Here is a 22,757-nt window from a genome sequence, read left to right as displayed (position 1 = left end):
ACATATCAGCTTAATAAGGGACTGTCAGCCAAAAAATATGGTAAATGATCTATGAATGTAGCATAAGGAGGTGAGTGAGGTTGGAGAATGGGCAGAAGACTGACTCAGAAGAGAAGTCTAAAGGGAGACAGGAAAAGAGATGACGTTATAAAGACAACTCAGACCAAGTTAGTCTCACTCTCCTTCCTTTGAAAGCTTTGAGACATGAGTATATTTAGCTTAGTAAATACTGAAAAAAAATGTTTTCCAAAGTGGGTATACTAATCGTATCAATTTACATTGCTACAATGTAGCAATTGTAGAACTGCTTGTGGTTCTATTTGATCCTTATGCCCGTCAAAACTTATCGGCTTTGTCATTTCAACTTTCTTGGTAGATGTGTAGTAGTAACTGGAATTTTATTTTATATTTCCCTGATGACAAATCATACTGAGCCTGTTTTCATATGTTTTTTTCGCCATTTGGATATGCTCCTTTTGTAGAGTTCCTTCAATTATTTTATGCATTTTTTTAAAATGGGTTTTCTGTCATTTTGTTATTGATTTACAGATTCTTTATATGTTTGTAATATGAGTCTTTTGTTGGTATATGTATTGCTAATATTTTCTCCCACTCTGAGGTTTTCACTCTTGAGGGAGACATTTGATGAATAGAAGTTTTAAATTTTAAAGTAGTTTAACTTATTAAGTTTTTCCTTTATGGTAGTACTTTTTGTATTGTGTTTAAAAAATCTGTGTCTATTTCAAGGCTACTGGAAACTTTGTTGTTTCCAGTTAAAACTTTCACATTTAGATCCTTCTGGATTAATTTTTGTGAATGGTATGAAGAAGGGGTCAGGATTCACTCATTTTTCCATATAGATATACAAGTTACCTAGAACCATTTATGGAGAGGACCATAATTCACACCCTCTTCCTCAGTAACACATTGTCCTAAATTAGGTGTTTGAATAATGTATTTGTTTTGAACTCTCTATTTTGCTTCATGAGGCCTCTTGTCTACACCTACAACAATACAATTCTACCTTAACTAAAAGAACTCTATAACATGGTTTGATATCTGATAATATGTCTTCCATTTTTGTTCTTCTCCAAGATTACCTTAGCTATTCTTGGATAATTTCATTTCCATAAATCTTTCAGAACAATTTTGAATTTCTGCAAAACTTCTGGCATTTTCTTTGTGATTGCTTGAATTTATAGATCAATTTGGAGATAATTTTTTTTCAATATTGAATATTCCTGTCCATGGACATGTTATATCCCTCCACTTAATTAGGTGTCCTCTAATTTTTGTCAATAATGTTTTATAGTTTTCAGTCTAGCAGTCTTGTACATATGTTGTTAGATTTATTCTCAGGCACTTTTTGCTTTTTGATTCTATTTGAGCTGTATTATTTCATATAAGTTATATTTTCTTTTTTTATGGAAATACAATTATTTTTATATTAATTTTGTATCCAGAGATCTTGCTAAATTTACTTATTAATTATAATAATTTTCTGCATATTCTTTTAGGTTTTCTCTAAGCACAACAGCCCATCTGTGACATAGGAGAATTTTGTGTCTGCATTTCTAACAATTACATATTTTTCTTTCGCTTTCTTGGCTTGTACACTAGCTGGGATTTTCAGTACAATATTGCATAGAAGTAGTGATAATGGAGCCAGCCCTGGTGGTCTAGTTGTTAAAATTTGGTGTTGTTACCCCTCCACGTGTGTTTGTTTTTGGTCAGGGAACCACACCACCCATCTGTTGGTTGTGGTCCTGTGGTGGCTGCATGTTTCTGTGATGATGAAAGCTATGACGCTGGGATTTCAAATACGAGCAGGGTCACCCATGGTGAACAGATTTCAGTGGAGCTTCCAGATTAAGACAGACTAGGAAGAAGGACCTGGCCACTCACCTTGGAAAAAACTGTCCATGAAAACCCTGTGAATAGCAGCGGATCATTGTCTGATAGAGTGCCAAAAGGTGAGAGGATGGCACAAACGACTGGGCAGGGTTCTGCTCTGCTGTACACAGGGTGGCTAGGAGTCAGAATCCACTTGACAGCACTAACAACTAAAAACAAAGTGATAATGGGCATTTGAGTCACATCCTGAATCCCAAGGGGAATGTTTTTAATATTTCACTATTAAAAGTAATGTTTACCATAGTTTCATCCATTTTATATGTCTTCCTCCTTGGCTAGAACTTCTGCAGGTCCAGGTGGCTTACCTCTTGGGATGGCTTGGACTCTCGCCACCGGAGAAGGGGGTTCTGAGTCCTTGGTTATCAGGCCTTATTAGGCTGTACTTGCTGTAATTGTCTTGGCATGGGAGCACTAAGAGACGTCTCAGTGCTCCTGAGGTCAAACGTGTTCCTCCCCACTCCCATTACGTAAAGGCAGCCTTTCCTCTTCACCATGATCGGGATTAATTGCCACTGCCAGTGGCAGTGGTAACTCCTTTCTTTGCTTGCTGATGTACCGGCATGATGAGCCCACAGTGACCAGATGGCAGAAGAAGCTTTAAGTTTAGCGGGACTCTTACTTTGCCCCTGTTTGAAGAAGTCCCCCTTTAGGACCCACGACCTCTAGACTTACAGAGCCTAAAGTTGCAGGGAAAGGATGCATCAGTTCCCCGCCGGGTAACTGGAAGTAAACAGCCGAGCCTCTCCTGCTTCCACTCTGAGATTCTACCAATTGCAACCCAGCACCATCGTAATGGATTTTTGTTGGCGGTGTATAACTTATCTGGAGGGATATTGCTTCTTTCTCACAGGGAATGTCTCCAAGCTCGTTCCTCAGTTGTACTTTAAAGAGGCTATTGCACCATAGTATTGTGTAGCATATTCTAGATGGTGCGGTATGTAGTAGTCCCTGTGGACTCCCTTATTGTGAGCCCACAATCACACCTCTTGTGCCATATAATGTGGACCTATATCTGAGATAATATTAAGCAAGATTCCATGTTCGTGTATCAACATGTGAGTCAACTCAGATAGTGTTGGCTGAGGCACAGGAGGAAGTGAAATTTTACACCTGGAATGCATGTCAATAAGGTATGGGTTTGCAGTAGGATGAAAGGTGTCTGATATAATTAATTTAAGACTAATTATCTGATAATTGTTCAGAGGTACTGCATATCAAGGACTCAGCCTTATTCTTGCTGCTGGCAGGTTGGCCATTCAGCAAGAGCAGTGGCTACATAAGCTTTCACATAGCCTCTACGTCTGCCACGATGACTGTCCCATCCATGAGCCCATTGTGTCAGCACCCAAGTGACTGAAGAGAGAAACTGGCTGACATCCACTGGCTGAATTATGTGTTCTACCTGTTTGCTTAGCGTCTTTTCTGGAGTGGATAATCTTTGGTAGTCATTCATACATGATATGAAGATCCTCACACTTCTGGGCCATTCCTATAGGTCCAGCAATGTGCACCTTTCCCAGGGGTCACAGTGAGATTTGAACCTAGTTAAGAGTCTAGTGGTTAGGAGAGAAGTTGGGAGTGGATTCTGAGGAGAGTAGGCATTATCCTGTAGTCTTCAAGCAAGGGGGAGCATTTCTGTGAGTTCAGAGGATTTAGGGAAATCTAGGGGCTCAAAGTTCTCAAGAACATCCCAAACATTCTCATCTCAAGTCTCAGGGTCCCACTCCTTTTCCATCAGCCCTCTGACTTTGGCATAGACATGCCTAGGCTTATAAGTCAGTCTTCTATGATTTTCTGCCACTCTTATGATAAACTTCTGTGCCTGGTCTTCAGCTCTGTCTGCCTTCGGGTTGCAGGAGGTAAAGTTCTCTTTAACTGCTGCCAAGGAAGCCATCTGACTCTCAAAATTTCTTTAAATTGCTGATTAGTAGATCTGGGTCTATCATTTTCTCTCTTCAGTGCATCAGTAGTGCTTAGCAACAGTCACCCAATTCCATAACCTCTACAATTAGTATTTCCCCCATAGCTCTTGAATGCCAGAGATACCTCACTAGCTGATGCCTCTGCTTTCTGTATCCCATCCCACTTCATCGCAGGTAACAGTCTTCTAATCACGATGCCACAGCAAAGCAGCAACAATTAACTACACCTAGCAATAGTGGTGAAGTCTTCATTGTCATTCAGCTGGAAAGTGGTCCACCTCCAGAATCCCACCATTAGTATCAGATTCCTAAAGCACTTCTAGCACCAATTATCTTAGGTCCAGTTTCCTACAAGTTGGTTCTTAAGAAAGTGATTTATTGAGGGAGAAAGGGAGTGATTAGAGCAGCAAAGTGCAGAGAAAAAAGCTAAGGAAGAATGTAGTTTTAGCTAGAAAATAGAGAAACTAATTTTAGCCAGATATCATGAGGAACCATGGAGCACAAATTGCTCTATAATGTTATTCCCACCTTGAGACAAGGTGTCAGTCAGTCATTGGCCACAAGTCATCCTAGCAGATGGGGACACAACTTCCAATTCCAGGAGCCTCTGCTGCACCTGAGGACAATTTTTCACCTAAGAGTGCAGCCATGGGCCATTAGAAACCAACATTCACAGCAGCTGAGTAACGGGTGCAAAGGCCCGGGTAAGGAGATCTGAGTGGGGCACGACAGCATCCATAATATATCCTGCCATGCGTTAGCTATTTTATTTGCATTTTCAAAGAACCAATTTGAGCTCCATAGATTATTTTTTTATTGTGTGTTTGCTTTCTATTTCATTGTTCTCTGTTCTTAACTTTATTATTTCTTTCTACATGTTTAGGTATTAATTTGCTGTACATCTTCTAGCTTCTTAGGATGGATACTTAGATCATTAATTTTTCAGTCTTTTAAATAAACATAAGATATATATTTACATATTTATTTATTTACGTAAATATATATAATTTCCTCTAAATATCACTCTTTTTGTATTCCACAAAGTTCCGTATATCTATTATTGCCATTTATTTTATTTATTTTTTAATTTATTAATTAATTAATTATTTTTTTCCCCCCAAAGCCCCAGTAGATAGGATGTCATAGCTGCACATCCTTCTAGTTGCTGTATGTGGGATGCTGCCTCAGCATGGCCGGAGAAGCGGTGTGTCCGTGCGCGCCCGGGATCCGAACCCAGGTCGCCAGCAGCGGAGCACGCAGGCTTAACCGCTAAGCCACGGGGCCGGCCCATTTTTGGCATTTATTTTAAAAATTTTCTACTTTTAATTGTATTTTCTTCTTTGGCAATGAGAAGTCTCTCTCTTAATTTCCAAATATTTAATTTTATTGTTTAGATATTTATTTTATTTTGGATATTTTATCTTTATCTTTCTTATTGTTAATTTTTAGCTTAATTCTACTATGGTCAATAACCACATTCTGTGTGATTAAAATCCTTTGAAAATATTTCTTTTTGCTTTATGGCCCAGCATATGGTCAATTTTGACAAATGTCCCATTGGTATTCAAAAAGAAGATATATTCTTCAGTTGTTGAGTATAGTGTTCTATTTATGCCAAGTAAGCCAAAGTTTAAATTAAATCTTCTATATCCTTACTAATTTTATTTTCTACATTTCCATATCTTCATTGATTAGTGGCAAATATATCTTAACATGTCTCAACATTTGTGTATTTGTCTATTTTTCCTTTTAGTTTTTTTAAATTTTTCTTTATTCTTTTGAGGCTATGTTACTATATGAATACACATTTAGAATTGTTTTTATCTTCCTGGTGAGTTGACATTTTTATCATTATGTGATGTCCTACCCTAACTTTATTTCAAGTAATGCCTCTTGCATTAATATCTACTTTGTGTGATGTTAATATAGTGACATCAGCTTTCTTTGGGCTAGTTTTTGCATGATATATATTTTTCCATCCTTTTAATTTAAACTACTTTGTTTCTTTATGGTTAAACTTGTTCTCTTACAAGTTACATATGTATATTTGGTTTAATGATGATTATTCAGCCAGACAATCCTTTTCACATCCTGATCCATAGTTCTTATATTCACAGGAATGATGCCAGAATGAGGGGTGGTAAAGGCAAGAAATTATTTCAATAAAGTTTTTGAAACCAGTTTCCTGAGAAATTCTTATATGAGGGCAGTGATAATACATATTCTTAAAAACTCATAATTTTAAGAAATATGTTCTTTAAAATATTTTAGTGTAAAATATTAAAAGTATTTTAAAAGCCCTTCAGGAGATATTTTCTGATTCCAAGAATAGCTCCATCTTGGCATCAAATCAGAGAGTTTCTCTAGTGGTTAGAGCTTTTAACTCAGAATGAGTGATGACAAATTACTTGATATAACAAATTTTGGGTTTGTTGTAATTGTCCCTAAAAACCTTACTCGCACATGTGACCATTTAATGAAGTCAAATATCCACATCAACATAGGGATTCAGTTTCAGTCGTATTTCACTATAGTTGTATTTACAATTCAAAGGTCAAACATTTTTTGAAGGAAAAATCACAAAAGAGTTACAGTGTAAATGAAAGAAAATGTATTACAACAGCCTGAACAATTTACTTCTTCCTACCTTTAATAGCTAATTGGAAAGAAGAGAGGAATAACTTGGCTTTTTAAAAGGATGACTTATTTTTATTAGTTTGTTTTACCTTTTTTTTTTTTGTTTATTTGTTAGTAAACATTTAATAATGTTTACTGGGTTGATATATACATCTTAGAAGAAATTTTTACATTTAAAATCTTTAATAAATTCTGTATTTGAGATTTGTTACTGGTCTTCGTAATAATTTTATACAAAATTTTGCAAAACTTCCAGCAATCTGCCTGAAGAAAAATCTTAAAAGGTAGGTTAGGGCAAGGCTAAAAGTTTAAACAATAGAGTTTTTAGTAGGAATGTGATGTGATTTGAACTATACTATATGTTTGGCAATAGTGTAAGATGAATAGATAGGAATTGAGACCAATGATGGGAAACCAGCTGAGAAGTTATTACAAATATCTAGATGAGATGTAATGATATGTGAACTATACTGATAGGTATATAAATGGGAAAGAAGGGATAGAAAAAATAGATGTTGCAGAAATAAAATCTGTTTGACTTACAAGATTTGGAAACAGAAAAATTGGGAGAAAAGGAAAAGTCCAGAGTAACGTTTCAATCCTGGGAGTTTAGGGATATCACTGTGCAATTAATGATAATGAGGAAATAGGAAAGAAGATACCATCTGGAGAAGAAAATAATGACTTTTACCCCAGATATATTGAGTACAACATTTTAGTATGTCATCCAATGTTCTATGTTCAACTGCAGCTAGAATTGTGGGGCAGAAAAAGAGGCAAGGGCCCAGTTATTGGAACGAGTTTTGAAGTCACGAAAGCTCAACGGGATACAGATGTGGTGCAGAGGAGGAAGAATATACAAACAAATAGAAATTTTTGGAACTTCCATCATTAGGGGTTGAAGAGAGGAAGAAGAATCAGCAAAAGAGACAAAGAAGATAAGCTCATACGAAAAAAGGCAAAACCCCATGTCTCAGAATTCCTGAAGTAATTTGCAGAAGGTGTGGAATAGCCCTTATCTACCAGTAATGATTTCAGTAGAGCGAAGAGCTTGTGATACAGATTTCAGAAGTTCATGAGAAAGTGTGTAGAAGTGGAGGGTGAAAACACAGATCTCTTTTTCAATAACTTTGGCTGGAGTTTAATAAAGTATCAGGTCTAATCAAAGTGTTTTTTTTAGCTAAGGTAGGACTGAGTATATTTCTAAGCATCAAAGAAATGGGATCTTTTCAATAAATGGTGCTGGAACAATTGAACATCCACAGACAAAAAGAAAAATGAATCTAAACACAAAAATGAATCTTCACAAAAATTAGCTCAAAATATTTGTAGACCTAAATGTTACATAAAAAATTATAAAACTCTTAGAAAATAACATAGGAGAAAATCTAGATGACCTTGAATTTGGTGACGACTTTAGATGCCACTCCAAAGGCACAATTTGAAAGAAATAATAGATAAATAGGACTTCGTTAAAATTAAAAATGTCTGTTCTGCAAGATACTGTCAAGAGAATGAGAAAACAAGCCACCAACTGGGAGAAAATATTTGCAAAAGACACATCGGATAAAAAATCGTTATCCAAAAATAGTCTTAAAACTCAAAAATAAGAAAACAACCCTATTAGAAAATGGGCAAAAGACCTGAACCTGAGGCCAAGAAGTATACAGATGGTGAATACACATGTAAAAAAGTGCTCAACATCACATGTCATTAGGGAATCGCAAATTAAAATAATAAGATACCACTACAAACTCATTAGAGAGGCCAAAATCTGGAACACTGACACCCCCACTTGCTGTTGTGGAGCAACAGAAACTTTCATTCATTAATGGTGGGAATGCAAAATATCCACTTTGAAAGGCAGTTTGGCAATTTCTTACAAAGCTAAACATACTCTTACCATACAATCCAGCAATTGTGCTCCTTGGTATTTACTCAAAGGAGTTGAAAACTTACATCCACACAAAAACCTGGACAAAGATGTTTATAGCAGCTTTACTCATAATTGCCAAAACTTGGAAATGACTAAGATCATGAGGTAAATGGATAAATAAACTGTGGTACATCTAGACAATGGAATATTATTCAATGCTAGAAAGAAATGAGCTATCAAGTCATAAGAAGACATGGAGTAACCTTAAATGCATATTACTAAGTGAGAGAAGCCAATCTGAAAAGGTTACATAACACACGATTCCAACTATATGACATTCTGGAAAAGGCAAAACTGTGGAGACAGTAAAAAGAACAGTGGTTGACAGGGACTGTGGGGAGAAAGTGATGAATAGAGGTAGCACAGAGGATTTTTAGGACAGTTGAGCTACTCTATACGATAGCATAATGATGAGTCCATATCATCATGCATTTGTCAAAAACCATAGAATGTTCAATAGCAAGAGAGAACCCTAATATACACAAAGGACTTTGAGTGATAAAGATGTGTCAATGTAGGTTCATGGATTATAAAAAATGTAGTATTTTGCTGTGTGGTGTTGTAATGGAGGAGGATTGTGTGTGTGTGGTGGGGGGGACGGGTGTATGTGGAAACTCTCTGTACTGTCTGCTCAGTTTTGTTGTGAACATAAAAGTGTTTTAAAAATAAAGCCTGTTCTTAAAAAGAAATAAGAAAAGAAGAAGGTAGAGACAAGACAGTAAGAAAAATGCAAGGTAGAAAGTGAGTAATTGATGCAACAAGAGATAAAATGTATGTGTGAAAACAACCAGAATCAGATTTGGAACATGGTAGATGCAAAAAGATGACACTAAAAATCTAATATTATCATATACTGGGCATTGCTATAATAAAATATTCAGCTACTTTTAGAGAAGCTTACAAAAAAGTGTATAACATACACTCCTTCCTAAATTTAGGCAGAAACATCAGAGAAGTTCTACAACGATACTTGTGTTGAAAAATTACTTTAGGATACATATGTGTCTTGTCATAAGGCAGCAAAAGACTACTAAATCAATTATATGGCAAATAAATACTATAAAATTTTAAATTACAAGCAACTTTTAGACATTCATCCCAAGTAACTCCTCACTCTCCGCAACTCAATTCCTAGTATACTTTAAATTGTGAGGCAAAGGAAAGCTAATCAAACCAAAGCTTGAATCCTAGGTAGGATTTGTATTTCACTGTCACACATCTTTTTTAGAAAAGAATAAACATTAAAGTCGTTTGATTTTCTAGGTGGATCAAGTAGACTGAAAAATTACTGTATAAAAAATTAGCCCAAGTTCAAAGATTGAACGTATAATGGAAAAGATATGGGAAGGACACAGACCAAGGTCATAAAAGATAGCAATGGCATTGAAATAATCCTTTGTTGAGGAAGACTTTAGAAATCTTTATCATAGGATTTAGCCATTTAGGATTAAAAATCAGAACTGTTATAGTGGGTATGTGATATGCACTGGGATCAAAGGTGTCAAGTTTGAAATCAATGAGCTAATCAAATCCTCCCAGGATCATCCCCTAGTTACTTAGAAACCATTCAGCTGGGATTTAATATTCACTGTACTGTAATTTCAATTGTGTTTAAAATGTGGGTTTCTGTGAGTAAAATAATAACATCTTAGATTTGCATAAAATTTATAATATACCAACTGCTTTCATATGTTTCCTTATATTCTTATAATCTCAATAAAAGAAAATTACCTTTGTCCAGTCCATTTTCCTGTCCTATGCTCTCTCCTATTTCTCCTAATCCCTGTTATTTCTCTCTCTCTCTCTCTTACACACGCAGACACATACACTCTTATATAGACAAATATATCGCACACACACGTACTCAGGAACAATTATTTTCATAGTTATGATTACAAACTACCCCCTTCATGTATGATTTTCTTTTTGGCTGTTTTTTAGAACAATTGCATTATTTATAATTGTGATGTATTTATTTAGACGGGGCAAACAGGAGACCTAGTATGCTTCTGGAGGACTTCCTTTGAAAAATAAAAATAAAATTTATTTTTTCTGTTTGCTCATTTCTCTATAAATAATTCAACTAGACTTTATTAGGTGCATATAGTGCCCCCAGAACTGTACTTGTCTCCCATCTGAGCAAAGAAAGGAGAATAATGGACTTTGACCTCAAAAATTTCATAATCTAAGTCTATAAAAGCTTAACTATTGCTCTACTGAAAGTAGCAAAACTTTATTCAGTGAAATTGTGCTTCTGACAGGTCGCCGACTACTTGTTAAGTGTAAACTAAAAGTATGTATATGAAACACTTTTATAAAGCTACAGAACAATATATGCATAAACATTTAAAATATTATGTCTCTTTAAACTAAGATAAAACACTAACCATAGGAGTGATTTGATGAGAAGTTTCATAAAATATTTTTCTGGAAATGAACTGAACCTATTGGTTACTAATGAATGTGGTTAATGAATATGAAATGGACACTTAAGCAACAGTGAAAATAACAGCAGCGGCAGTAAGCAACAAAAATAGTTAATTAAAGAAATATGTTAGGTACTAGATAAGCACAATGCATACATTACCTCATTAGAGAAAAGGCAATAAACTGAATTAGTTGTAATTTGCTTTCAACTTTTTGGTGATTTATTAGTAAATTATATTGCACATAAACAACTGAGGCTATTAAGAAAGATAGATAGTTAGAGACTTGATTGATAGATGACAAACTAGATAGATAGACACAGAGATAAATAGAAATAATAATTTGTAAAAATATTTCTGAGAGAAAAAACTCATGAAACATGATAGGATATGATTAGAAACTTAAATAACGTATTGGATAGATTTATTACATTAGTCATTTCTTGACTTAAATTTACGTCGTATGAGTCGAGTTGGTAGCCATGATGAAACAACAGGAAACATATTTACTCTGAGCCTCAAACAACTAAAAAACTGGATAAAATTTATGAAACAATGGCTTTCAGAGCTTGTGCAACAGGCAGCAAAGGGCAGTGCCCCGAGAGAAAAATGAAGAGAGTCATATAATTGAACGACTTTACTGCATGCAGAGAATTTCCAAGACACAGAGCAAGAGGGGGAACCTAAACAGATCCCGGAGGTTAATGTTGAGAATTTGGAGAAGTCAAGGTAGCTAAAATCACAAGATAGAGCACTGGCGTGGAGAGAGTCTTACAAGTAAAGAGTTCTGGAGATATTCACAGGGTTCTCCTTAAGACTTCAGCTGAATACTCAGCAGGCATGCATGAGAAAAACTACCCAAGGTCTGGGAAAGACAAACGCAGGAGCACGTAGAGCATCCCCAGCTCTCACAGAAGACTAGGAATAGTTTATGCTCTCAGAGGTCAGAGAGGAGAAGCTTCGCAACTGAGCCTTTGGTTGAGTACTCAGAAGGGTATTGCCTCAGTGATAGGACTAAATTTACCATAGAGTAAAAGTTGTTCTTGCCCCACTTGAAAAAGTTTAAAGGCAACTCTAAAAAGGATAAAACTGTTTTCAGGTAACTTTACTGTGTCTGAGAACAAAGCTAAAGAATATTAAAAGGAACACCAAAAAATCCAGTGTCCAGTCACACAAAATATATGTCTGGCATCCATTCAAAAGTTTACAAGTCTCCAACAAATAGAAAAATATGACCAACAATGAGTAGGAAAAGCAATCTTGGGAAAAAGATGCAGAAATGACAGAGATGACGAAACTATTAGAAATAGACATTAGTACAGCTATTATAAAAATTCTCTATATTTTACGAATATAGAGAAAAGCATGGCCTTATTAAAGAGACATTGAAGATATCAAAAAACTGAACTTCTAGTGATGTCAGCATCATGGTGGAGTGAGCTGTTCCCTTTGTCTCTATCCCTTTCAGTTACAACTAAATGGACATTCAATAGCCAACAGAGGATTCCCATGCAGCATAAAAGGACACCTGAGAGGTCCACATAGCTATACATCTGAAGGTGGGTGGACTGTAACTAGGTAAGTGCACCCCTCCACCTCCCTGGCAGCAGTGAGCCAGGTCATGGAGCCTCACACAGCAGCCAGGAGCAACTGTAAGAGGAAGGAGGGGCAGCCCAGCATGGTAGGTCAGAGTGGTAGCCTGGCCCACAGGAGTGCCCACTGTTGTGCAGCAGCCCCATCCATGGGAAAGCTCCTCACTGAGTGGTGGCAGCTCAGCCCCCCAGGAAGAAGCCCCACCAACCAAGCACAGTGGCCAGCATGACTGTAAGAGGAGGCGGGGGCAGCTCAGCACATGCACTAACACCTTCAGAGGAGTAGCTCGGGCTGGGGGAACACACACCCTCAGGTGGCAGCTTTACCCATGGGAATGCTCCCCACCGAGTGGTGGCAGCTCAGCCCCCATGAAGGAGCTCTGCCCACCGAGTGCAGCAGCTCAGCCAAACTACCTGCAAGCACAGAGCCAGCCTGCACCTGCACAACCCACCTGCTGAGAACAGAGACCCTGCCCCCACGAGAGCAACCAGCCAAGCAACTGTAGCCAGCCCATGCAAACGCTGGGCAGCTGTCCCCACACAACCTCCAGCAGATGAGGTGGGATCAGAAATACAGCTCCTGCTCCACACCAATGGTGGCAGATGGAATCTGTGACCTGATACTACCACAAATGCACCAGCAAAGGATCAATTCATCAAACAGTATGAAAAACTACAGTAACACTTCAGAGCAGAAGGAAAATGACAAGTCTCCAGAAACCAGTCCTGAAGTCACAGAAATTTATAATCTAAATGACAGAGAATTTTAAATAGTGCTCATATAAAAACTCAATGAATTACAAGAAAATTCAGAATGACACTTCAATGAGCTCAGGAATAAAATTAATTAGCAAAAGGAATACTTCAGCAAAGAGATTAAAGCCCTTAAAAAAAACCATACAGAAACTCTGGATATGAAGAACACAATTAATAAGATAAAAAAAAAAAACTAGAAACCATAAAAAGTAGAGCTGACATTATGGATGACAGAATTAGTGAATCAGAGGACAGGAATCTAGAAATACTTCAGGTAGAGGAGGAGAGAGAACTAAGATTTAAAAAAAAAAATGAAGAAATTCTTTGAGAAATATCTAACTCAATTAGGAAAAGCAACATAAGGATTATAGGTATTACAGAGGGATAAGAGCGGAGTAGAAAGCAGCAGAAAGCTTGTTTAAAGAAACAATAGCTGAGAACTTCCTAAACCTGGGCAAAGGTCTGGACTTACAAGAACATGAAGCCAATAGGACTCCTAATTACATCAATGCAAAAACACCTTCTCCAAGGCATATAATAGTAACACTGGCAAAAGACAGTGGCAAAGAAAAGATGTAAAGGTCAACAAGGCAGAAGAAAATGACCTAGAAAGAAATACCTATCAAGCTTTCAGCAGATTTCTCATCACAAACCTTTCAGGCTAAGAGAGAATGGAATGATATGTTAAAATACTGAAAGACATAAACTTTCAGCCAAGAATAGTCTACTCAGCAAAACTATCCTTCAAATGCAATGGAGAAATAAAAGCTTTCCCAAATAAACAAAAGCTGAGGGAGTTCATCACTGCTAGACCTCCCTTACAAGAAATGATGAAGGAAGCCCTCCCATCTGAAACAAAAAGGCAAAGTTTTACAAAGCTTTCAGCTAGGAGATAGGCAAAATCAGAAAATTGCAAATCTCTATCAGAACAGGTTAACAAACACTTAGTTATAATATAAAAGATAAATGAAAATAAAACATCAAAAATAACTATAAGCACTGCAATTTAGTTACAAACTCACAACACAAAAAAAGAAGAATTTGTAACAACAATTACTCAGAAGAGGAAGAGGTAAGGGATGGAACTTGCTTAGGCTAATGGAGAGAAGAGACTACAGGAAAATGGACTATCTCATCTATGAGATGTCTTATACAAACCTCATGGTAACCACGAAATAAAAAATCAGAGCAGAGCCACAAATCATAAATAAAGAGAAAACTATCACAGGAAACCACCAGACTGAAATGGCAGTCAGAAATGCAAGAGAAGAGAAACAATGGAATTATAGAACAACCTGAAAACAAGAGATGAAATGGCAGTATTAAGGCCTCATATATCAACAATCACTCTAAATGTAAATGGATTGAATTCTCCAATAAAAAGACACAGAGTGGCTGGATGGATTAAAAAACAAGACCCAACAACTTGCTGCCTCCAGGAAACACATCTCAGCTCTAAAGACAAACACAGGCTTAGAGAGAAGGGATGGAAGATGGTAATACTCCAAGGGAATGGCAAACAAAAGAAAGCATGTGTTGCCATACTTATAGCAGACAAAGCAGACATCAAGATAAAATGACAACAAGAGACAAAGAGGGACAGTATGTAATCATAAAAGGAACATTCCAGGGCCGGCCGCGTGGCTTAGTGGTTAAGTGCACATGCTCCCCTGCTGGCGGCCCAGGTTCAGATCCCAGGCACGCACCGATACACTGCTTCTCCAGCCATGCTGAGGCTGCGTCCCACATACAGCAACTAGAAGGAAGTGCAGCTATGACATACAACTATCTACTGGGGCTTTGGGGGAAAAAATAAATAAAATTATAAAACAAAGAAAACCTTTAAAAAAAAAGAAAAAGGAACATTCCAGAAAAAAGATATAACACTTAAGAATATATATACTCCTAACACAGGAGCACCAAAGTATATAAAGCAATTATTAACAGACCTAAAGGGATAAATTGACAACAACACAATAATAGTAGGGGACCTCAACACCCCACCTACATCAATAGATAGATCATCCAGATAGAAAGTCAACAAGGAAACAGTGGACTTAAATGAAACACTAGACCAGAGGGACTTAGATATATAGAGAACATTGCATCCAAAAACACAGAATACACATTCTTCTCAAGCACGCATGGAACATTCTCAAAGATAGACTATATGTTTCCCAACTATATGTTGGGAAACAAGGCAAGCCTCAATAAATTTAAGGAGATTTGAATTCATTTCAAGCATCTTTTCTGACCATAATGCTATGAAACTGGAAATCAACTACAAGAAAAAAGCTGGGAAAGTTATAAATATATGAAGACTAAACAACATGCTACTGAACAACCATTCAATCAATGCAGAAATCGGAGAAGAAAGCAAAAAATCCCTGGAGACAAATGAAAATGAAATTACATCATACCAACTCTTATGGGATGCAGCAAGATTAGTTCTAAGAGGGAAATTCAGAGCAATACAGGCCCACCTCAACAAACAAGAAAAATCTCAAATAAGTAATCTTAAATTACACATAACAGAACTAGAAAAAGAAGAACAAACAAAGCCCAACATCATCAGAAGGAGGAAAATAATAAAAAATTAGACCAGAAATAAATTCAGTAGAGACAAAAAAGACAGTAGAAAGGATCAGTGAAACTAAGAGCTGGTTCTTGAGAAGATAAAAAAAATTGATACACTGCTAGCCAGACGCACTAAGAAAAAAAGAGAGAAGGCTAAAATAAAGAAAATTAGAAATGAAAGAGGAGAAATTACAATGGATACCACAGAAACACAAAGGATTATAAGGGAATACTATGAAAAACTATATGCCAGCAAATTGGAAAACCTAGAACAAATAGATAAATTCATAGATCTAAAACCTCGCAAAACTGAATCAAGAAGAAATAGAGAATTTGAATAGACGAGTCACAAGTAAAGATATTGAAACAGTAATCAAAAACTCCAAAAAAACAAAAGTCCAGGACCAGATGGCTTCTCTGGAGAATTATACCAAATATTCAAAGAAGATTTAATACCTATCCTTCTCAAAATATTCTGAAAAATTGAAGAATTCAGAATGCTTCCTGACTCATTCTATAAGGCCAACATCACCCTAATACCAAAACCAGACAAGGACAACACAAAGAAGAAAAATTACAGGCCAATATCACTGTATGACCATAGATGCAAAAATCCTCAACAAAACATTGGCAAATTGAATACAGCAATACATTAGAAAGATCATACATCATGATCAAGTGGGATTTATACCAGGGACGCAGGGATGGTTCAGCTTCTGAAAATCAATCAATATGATACACCACATTAACAAATTGAGGAATAAAAACCACATCATCATCTCAATAGCTACAGAGAAAGCATTTGACAAGATCCACATTCATTTATGATGAAAATGCTCAATAAAATGGGTATAGAAGGAAAGTGCCTCAACATAATATAGACCATATATGATAAACCCACAGTGAACATCATGCTTAATGGTGAAAAACTGAAAGCCATCCCTCTGAGAAGAGGAACAAGACAAGTGTTCCCACTCTTGCCATTCCTATTCAACATAGTGTTGGAGGATTTGGCCAGAGCAATTAGACAAGAAAAATAAATAAAAGTTATCCAAATTGGAAAGGAAGAAGTGAAACTCTCACTGTTTGTGGATGACATGATTCTATATATAGAAAACACTGAAGAATCAATCAGAAAACTATCAGAAATATTCAACAACTACAGCAAAATTGCAGGGTACAAAATCTATTTACAGAAATCAGTTGCATTTCTATACACTAATAACAAACTAGCAGAAAGAGAAGTCAAGAATACAATCCCATTTACAATGGCAACAAAAACAATAAAATATCTAGGAATACATTTAACAAACGAGGTGAAAGATCTATACAGTGAAAACTATAAGACATTATTGAAAGAAATTAAAGAAGATATAAAAAAATTGAAAGATATTCTACGCTCATGAATTGGAAGAATAAACGTAGTTAAAATATCCATATTACCTAAAGCAATCTCCAGATTCAATACAATCCCTATCAAAATCCCCATGATATTTTTCACAGAAATAGAACAAAGAATCCTAAAATTTATTTGGAACAACAAAAGCCTCTGAATAGCAAAAGCAATCTTAAGAGAAAAGAACAAAGCTGGAGACATCACAACCCCTGACTTCAAAATATACTACAAAGCTATAGTAATAAAAACAGCACGGTACTGGCACAAAAACAGACACACAGATCAATGGAACAGAATTGAAAGCCCAGAAATAAACCCACACATCTATGGACAGTTAACCTTCAACAAAGGAGCCAAGAACATACAATGGAGAAAGGAAAGTCTCTTCAACAAATGGCGCTGGGAAAACTGGGGACAGCAACATGGAAAAGAATGAAAGTAGACCAGTATCTTATACCATACACAAAAATTAACTCAAAATAGATTCCTGATGGATTGTAATTAGTATTTGGGTGGTGAACATGATGTAATCCATGCAGAAATAGAAGTATAACGATGTACACCTGAAATTTATACAATGTTGTAAACCAATGTGACCACAATAAAAAAAAATAGATTAAAGACTTGAACAGTTCATTGCAGCACTATTCACAATAGCCAAGACATGGAAGCAACCCAAGTGCCCATCAACTGATGAATGGATAAAGAAAATGTGGTGTATATATATACAGTGGAATACCACTCAGCCACAAAAAAGACAAAATCATCCCATTTGCAACAACATATATGGACCTTGAGGGTATTATCTTAAGCTAAATAAGCCAGACAGAGAAAGACAAACACCATATGATTTCATTCATCTGTGGAAGATAAACAAATACACGGATAGGGAGAACAAATTGGTGGTTACCAGAGAGGAAGGGGTAGGGGAGTGTGAAAAAGTGGTAAAGGGGCACACATATATGCTGACAGATAAAAATTATACTATTGGTGGTGAGCACAATGCAGTCTATACAGAAACTGATATACAATAATGTATACCTGAAATTACACAATGCTACAAACCAACATGACCTCAATAAAATAATTTTTTTAAAAAATTGAACTTCCAGAAAAGAAAACGTACAATGTCAGAGGAAAAAAATATATGTGGTGGAAGTAACAGGAGATTAGATCCTGTAGAAGAAAAGATTATTAAATTTAAAGACTTAACAATAGGCACTATCTGAAATGAAACACAGAGAAAAATTGAAATGCATGAACTGCAATCAATGAGTTGTAAGAAAACTTGATGTGGCCTCATAAATATATCTGGAGTCACAGAAAGAGCGAAGCATGGGAAAAGAAAAAGATATGAAGGAATAATCAAAAAAAGTTTTCGAATTTAGTGAACACTATACTCATAGAAACAATAAGCACAGTGAACTCCAAGCAGAGTCAAAAATGCATATCAGAACCAAACGACAAAACCAGTGGTAAAGAGAAAATATTACAACCAGCCAGAGAAATAAGATACATTATATAGGAGCATGATGATACAAATGACAACAGACTTCTCATCGGAAACAATGAAAGTCACAAGACACAATGGAGCAACATCTTTAAAATCCTGGAAGAGGCTACAGCATAGAGAATAGTCAATAGTACTGTAATCACTTTGTATGGTGACAGATGGTAGCTAGACTTATCATGGTGATCATTTCATAATGTATATAAATACAGAATAACTATGAGGTACACCTGAAACTAATAGGATATTGTATGTCAATTATACTTCAATAAAAAAAAAGAATTCTATGCTCATTGAAAATATCTTTCAAAAATAGAGGTTAAATAAAGATTTTCCCTGAGACTTAAAAGTACCAGATGTTTTCAGCACCAGCAGATCAGAACTACACAAAATGTTAAAGGAAATTTTTCAGGAAGAAGAAAAATGACATAGGGGGAAATCAGGATCCAATCAGAGAAATAAATACAATTGGGAAAACCAATGAAATGAAAAACTGGCTTTTTGAAAAGATAAATAATATTGATAAAACTCTAACCAGGCTAATTAGGAAAAAAGGAAAGAAAATGCAAATTACAAATATCATGAATGAGAGAGGGGAAACTACTACAGATTCTTCAGATATTAGAAAGACAATAAGCTTATATTATGAACATCCTTATTACAATACATTTGAAAACATATGGAATTTACAAATTCCTTAAAGTTCACCCAAAAATAAATAAATAACTAGAATGATCCTTTGCTTTTTAAAGAATTGAATGTTGTGTTAAAAACCTTCCCAGAAAGCAAATGCCAGGAGCAAATGGCTTCACTGATGATTTCCATCAAACATTTAAAGAGTAAATAACAGTTTAATACAAACGCTTTTAGTAAATAGAAGAGGAATGAAAACTTTCTAACTCATTCTTGAAGCTAGAATTACTCTGATGCCAAAATCAGACAAAGATGATACAAGAAAAGAGAACTATAGACCAATATAATTCATGAATTCTTAAATTAAAGAATTAATTCTTAAATTAAATTCTTAACAGAATTTTAGCAAATGGATTTTAACAAGATATAAAATTTCTGGGTCCATAGTCTCTTAGCCTACAAAACTGACCTTGAAAAAAAGGGAATACACTGTCCACTCTAATGTGGTTGCTGAGAAATTTTTTCATCAAAATATTTCATGTTTTTATGTATATTCTTAAGACTTTAAGTTATGAATTATAGTTCAATTTTTTTCCATTTTTCAATTAGGAAAATAAATAAGTAAAAGTATATCAAAAATCTTCTTGATTATTTTTTATATCTAAGGGGGGAGCCTTGACATAAATTGGATACATGTAAGTTCTTGGAACTGTCCGTGTTATTTCTCCCAAGTATATAAAGTTATTTTATCAAGTAGGCACATCATGTAAATCTGGCTTTGCGATTCAGGGTCAGCTTCTGGCCAGAAAGGGAAATTTGGGTGATAAAAAGATGGAAGAAACTCAATGTCTTGTGCCTGTGAAGAGATAAAAGAAGGCAGCCAGATCATTTTTTCTTTCTTTCTCTTTTACATTTTTTTCCAATGTTTTTGAGATATTATTCACATAAAACACATGTAAGTTTAAGGTGTACAATATGCTGATTTGATACATGTCTACACTGTGAAATGAATGCCAGAATTAGGTAGTTTCTTTTCCATTTTTAAACAACAGCAATAAATTGTGACAGGGATTGCTGAGAGCAAAGTTAGTTTTCTTGACTCATTGCATGTTCTGTAATCCAACTCCCAGATAAATATCTGAACAGAGTGAACCAGAACATTGTCTATCAGCTAACACACTCATGGATCCAATCTTGCAAGGGCTCCAATATGAGAATTGACTAATTCCTGCCAGTGCCTTGATACGGCTAGTAACCACTGCCAACGGCTTCGGAAAGATACTATCCTTGCCTGTTCTGGACCAAATTGTCCCACACTCTGACAGTCCAGGAAAGACCTCTGTTTACAGACAGTGACAAATGCACATAAGCCTCGGTACCCCAGTTAATTGATATTTTGGCATTATAACAATTTTTTGAAACCTGAGATGCAGCAAAAACATATTTCTGTCTTAATAAATGTCAAACTCAAATAATTTTGTGACTTTTAAGAATGTATTTCTCTAACATGTTGAAATTTTAAATAAAGCGAAGTAAATTTTGTATATGAAAGAAAAAAGTAATTGACTCCAAAGAAGCAAGGTAAAAACTTAAGTAATTTGGGCCGGCCCCATGGCTTAGCGGTGAAGTGCGCAGGCTCCGCTACTGGTGGCCCGGGTTCGGATCCCGGGCGCGCACCGACGCACTGCTTCTCCAGCCATGCTGAGGCCGTGTCCCACATACAGCAACTAGAAAGATGTGCAACTATGACATACAACTATCTACTGGGGCTTTGGGGGGAAAAAAAAAAGAGGATGATTGGCAATAGATGTTAGCTCAGAGCCGGTCCTCCTCAGCAGAAAAAGAGGAAGATTAGCACGGATGGTAGCTCAGGGCTGATCTTCCCCACAAAAAAAAAAACTTAAGTAATTTCCCAATTTTCTGGTTAAATCCCTAATATAATAACAGTACGAGGTTACTAAATTCTTACTACATTTCAGGCATTGGGCTAGACGCTTTACCTGTAATATTTTACTTAATCCTCAGACAATAACCCATAGAAGTTGTTCTTCTCATTTTGCTTATAAGAAATCTGAGGTTTAGTGAGGTTAAGTTACTTGCCCATGGTTGCAGAGCAATGAGTGATGGAGGTGGCATACAAAGCTAGCCTTTCTGGCCACAAAGGTACGACTCTTAACCACTGGACTGACTGCCTCTTGAGAAGACACCCAACCCAAGTAACCAAGTGTTTAAAGTATAACTAAAACTCCCAAAACAAAGGGGCATGCCTGGGGATACAGGAGGCTGTGAAAGATTGCACGTAAAATGATCTCCACCAAGGAACAACCTACGTTTTTTCCATTCACATACAGACTAACACTTAAGAAGCATTCAAAGTAAATTATGTATAAATGATTTATAAAAATGACATTATGAGTATTATAAAAATATTAGTGTTCTACTTTTTATTACTTTTGCATTGTTCACTATCCACTATCTGATTTCTTCTCTATAAACATTCCTATTAAATTTTCTAAAATACTATTTAATTTTTTCACCTAAAACTTTAATATCACTTTAGTTTCTATCAAAGTTTGCACATAATTTAACTAGAAATTTTCTTTGGGCATCATCCTACACTTTTCTTCATCAAAATGTAACCGTCCTATGTCCCAGATTTTTTGTTGTATTGATTTATTTTCTAAATACTTCTGTATGTCTTTTGTGTGTGTGTGTGTGCGTGTGCGTGTTTTAGAGATTCTATTTTTAAATTAAAAAACTCAGCAATGAGCTTCCTTTTTAACTGTTTCATTCTGAAGATATGTACAAATGATTTGTTTTACTACAATCTTATTGGATGTGAAGGGAATATTATTATTGTATCTGAAAGGACTTCTGTTTGGCTGCACTTAGCAGAGCTCTGCCTAAGGGATGTAAGCAAATAGGTATTTATTTAGCTCAGGGAGCAAGAAGTCTGTGGGTTGGCAGGCAATGATGCTCAACAGTGCCATTGAGAAAACAGGCTCCTTTTGGCTTCCTGCTCTGGCATCCCTCTCACTGGATTCTGCATCTCAAAGTGTTGCTTTTGTATGAGGCAAGAAGGAGAAAGCTGAAGAAACAGCACTGAGTGCTTCCATCTCATTGGTCAAAATTGAGTAATAACCATAGCCCCACCCAGGTGCAATGGAGGCTGAAATGTATGGTGTAGATTATGTTTCACTTAGCTCACCAACATTCAAGAAGAGGAAACCAGGCAAGAAGGGAGAAGAAATGGATGTCTAATGAACAAATCTCCATCATTTACTTGTTTTTAATAGCACTGTAATTGCAGATATCTCAGCTGGGTAAGGGCCTTGCCTGTTCAAGTTTTTCTGGCTGTAGCTGCTATGCCTGGATTGCTGGTTTCTGTCCAGGTGTCTTCACAAAAGGATTTGAAATGTAAATATTAATGACAAATAAGTTGTTTGGGGTGTTATTCT

This window comes from Diceros bicornis, chromosome 37, assembly GCF_020826845.1.
Source record: "Diceros bicornis minor isolate mBicDic1 chromosome 37, mDicBic1.mat.cur, whole genome shotgun sequence".
Taxonomy (NCBI): Eukaryota; Metazoa; Chordata; class Mammalia; order Perissodactyla; family Rhinocerotidae; genus Diceros; species Diceros bicornis.
This window is presented reverse-complemented; position numbering follows the sequence as displayed.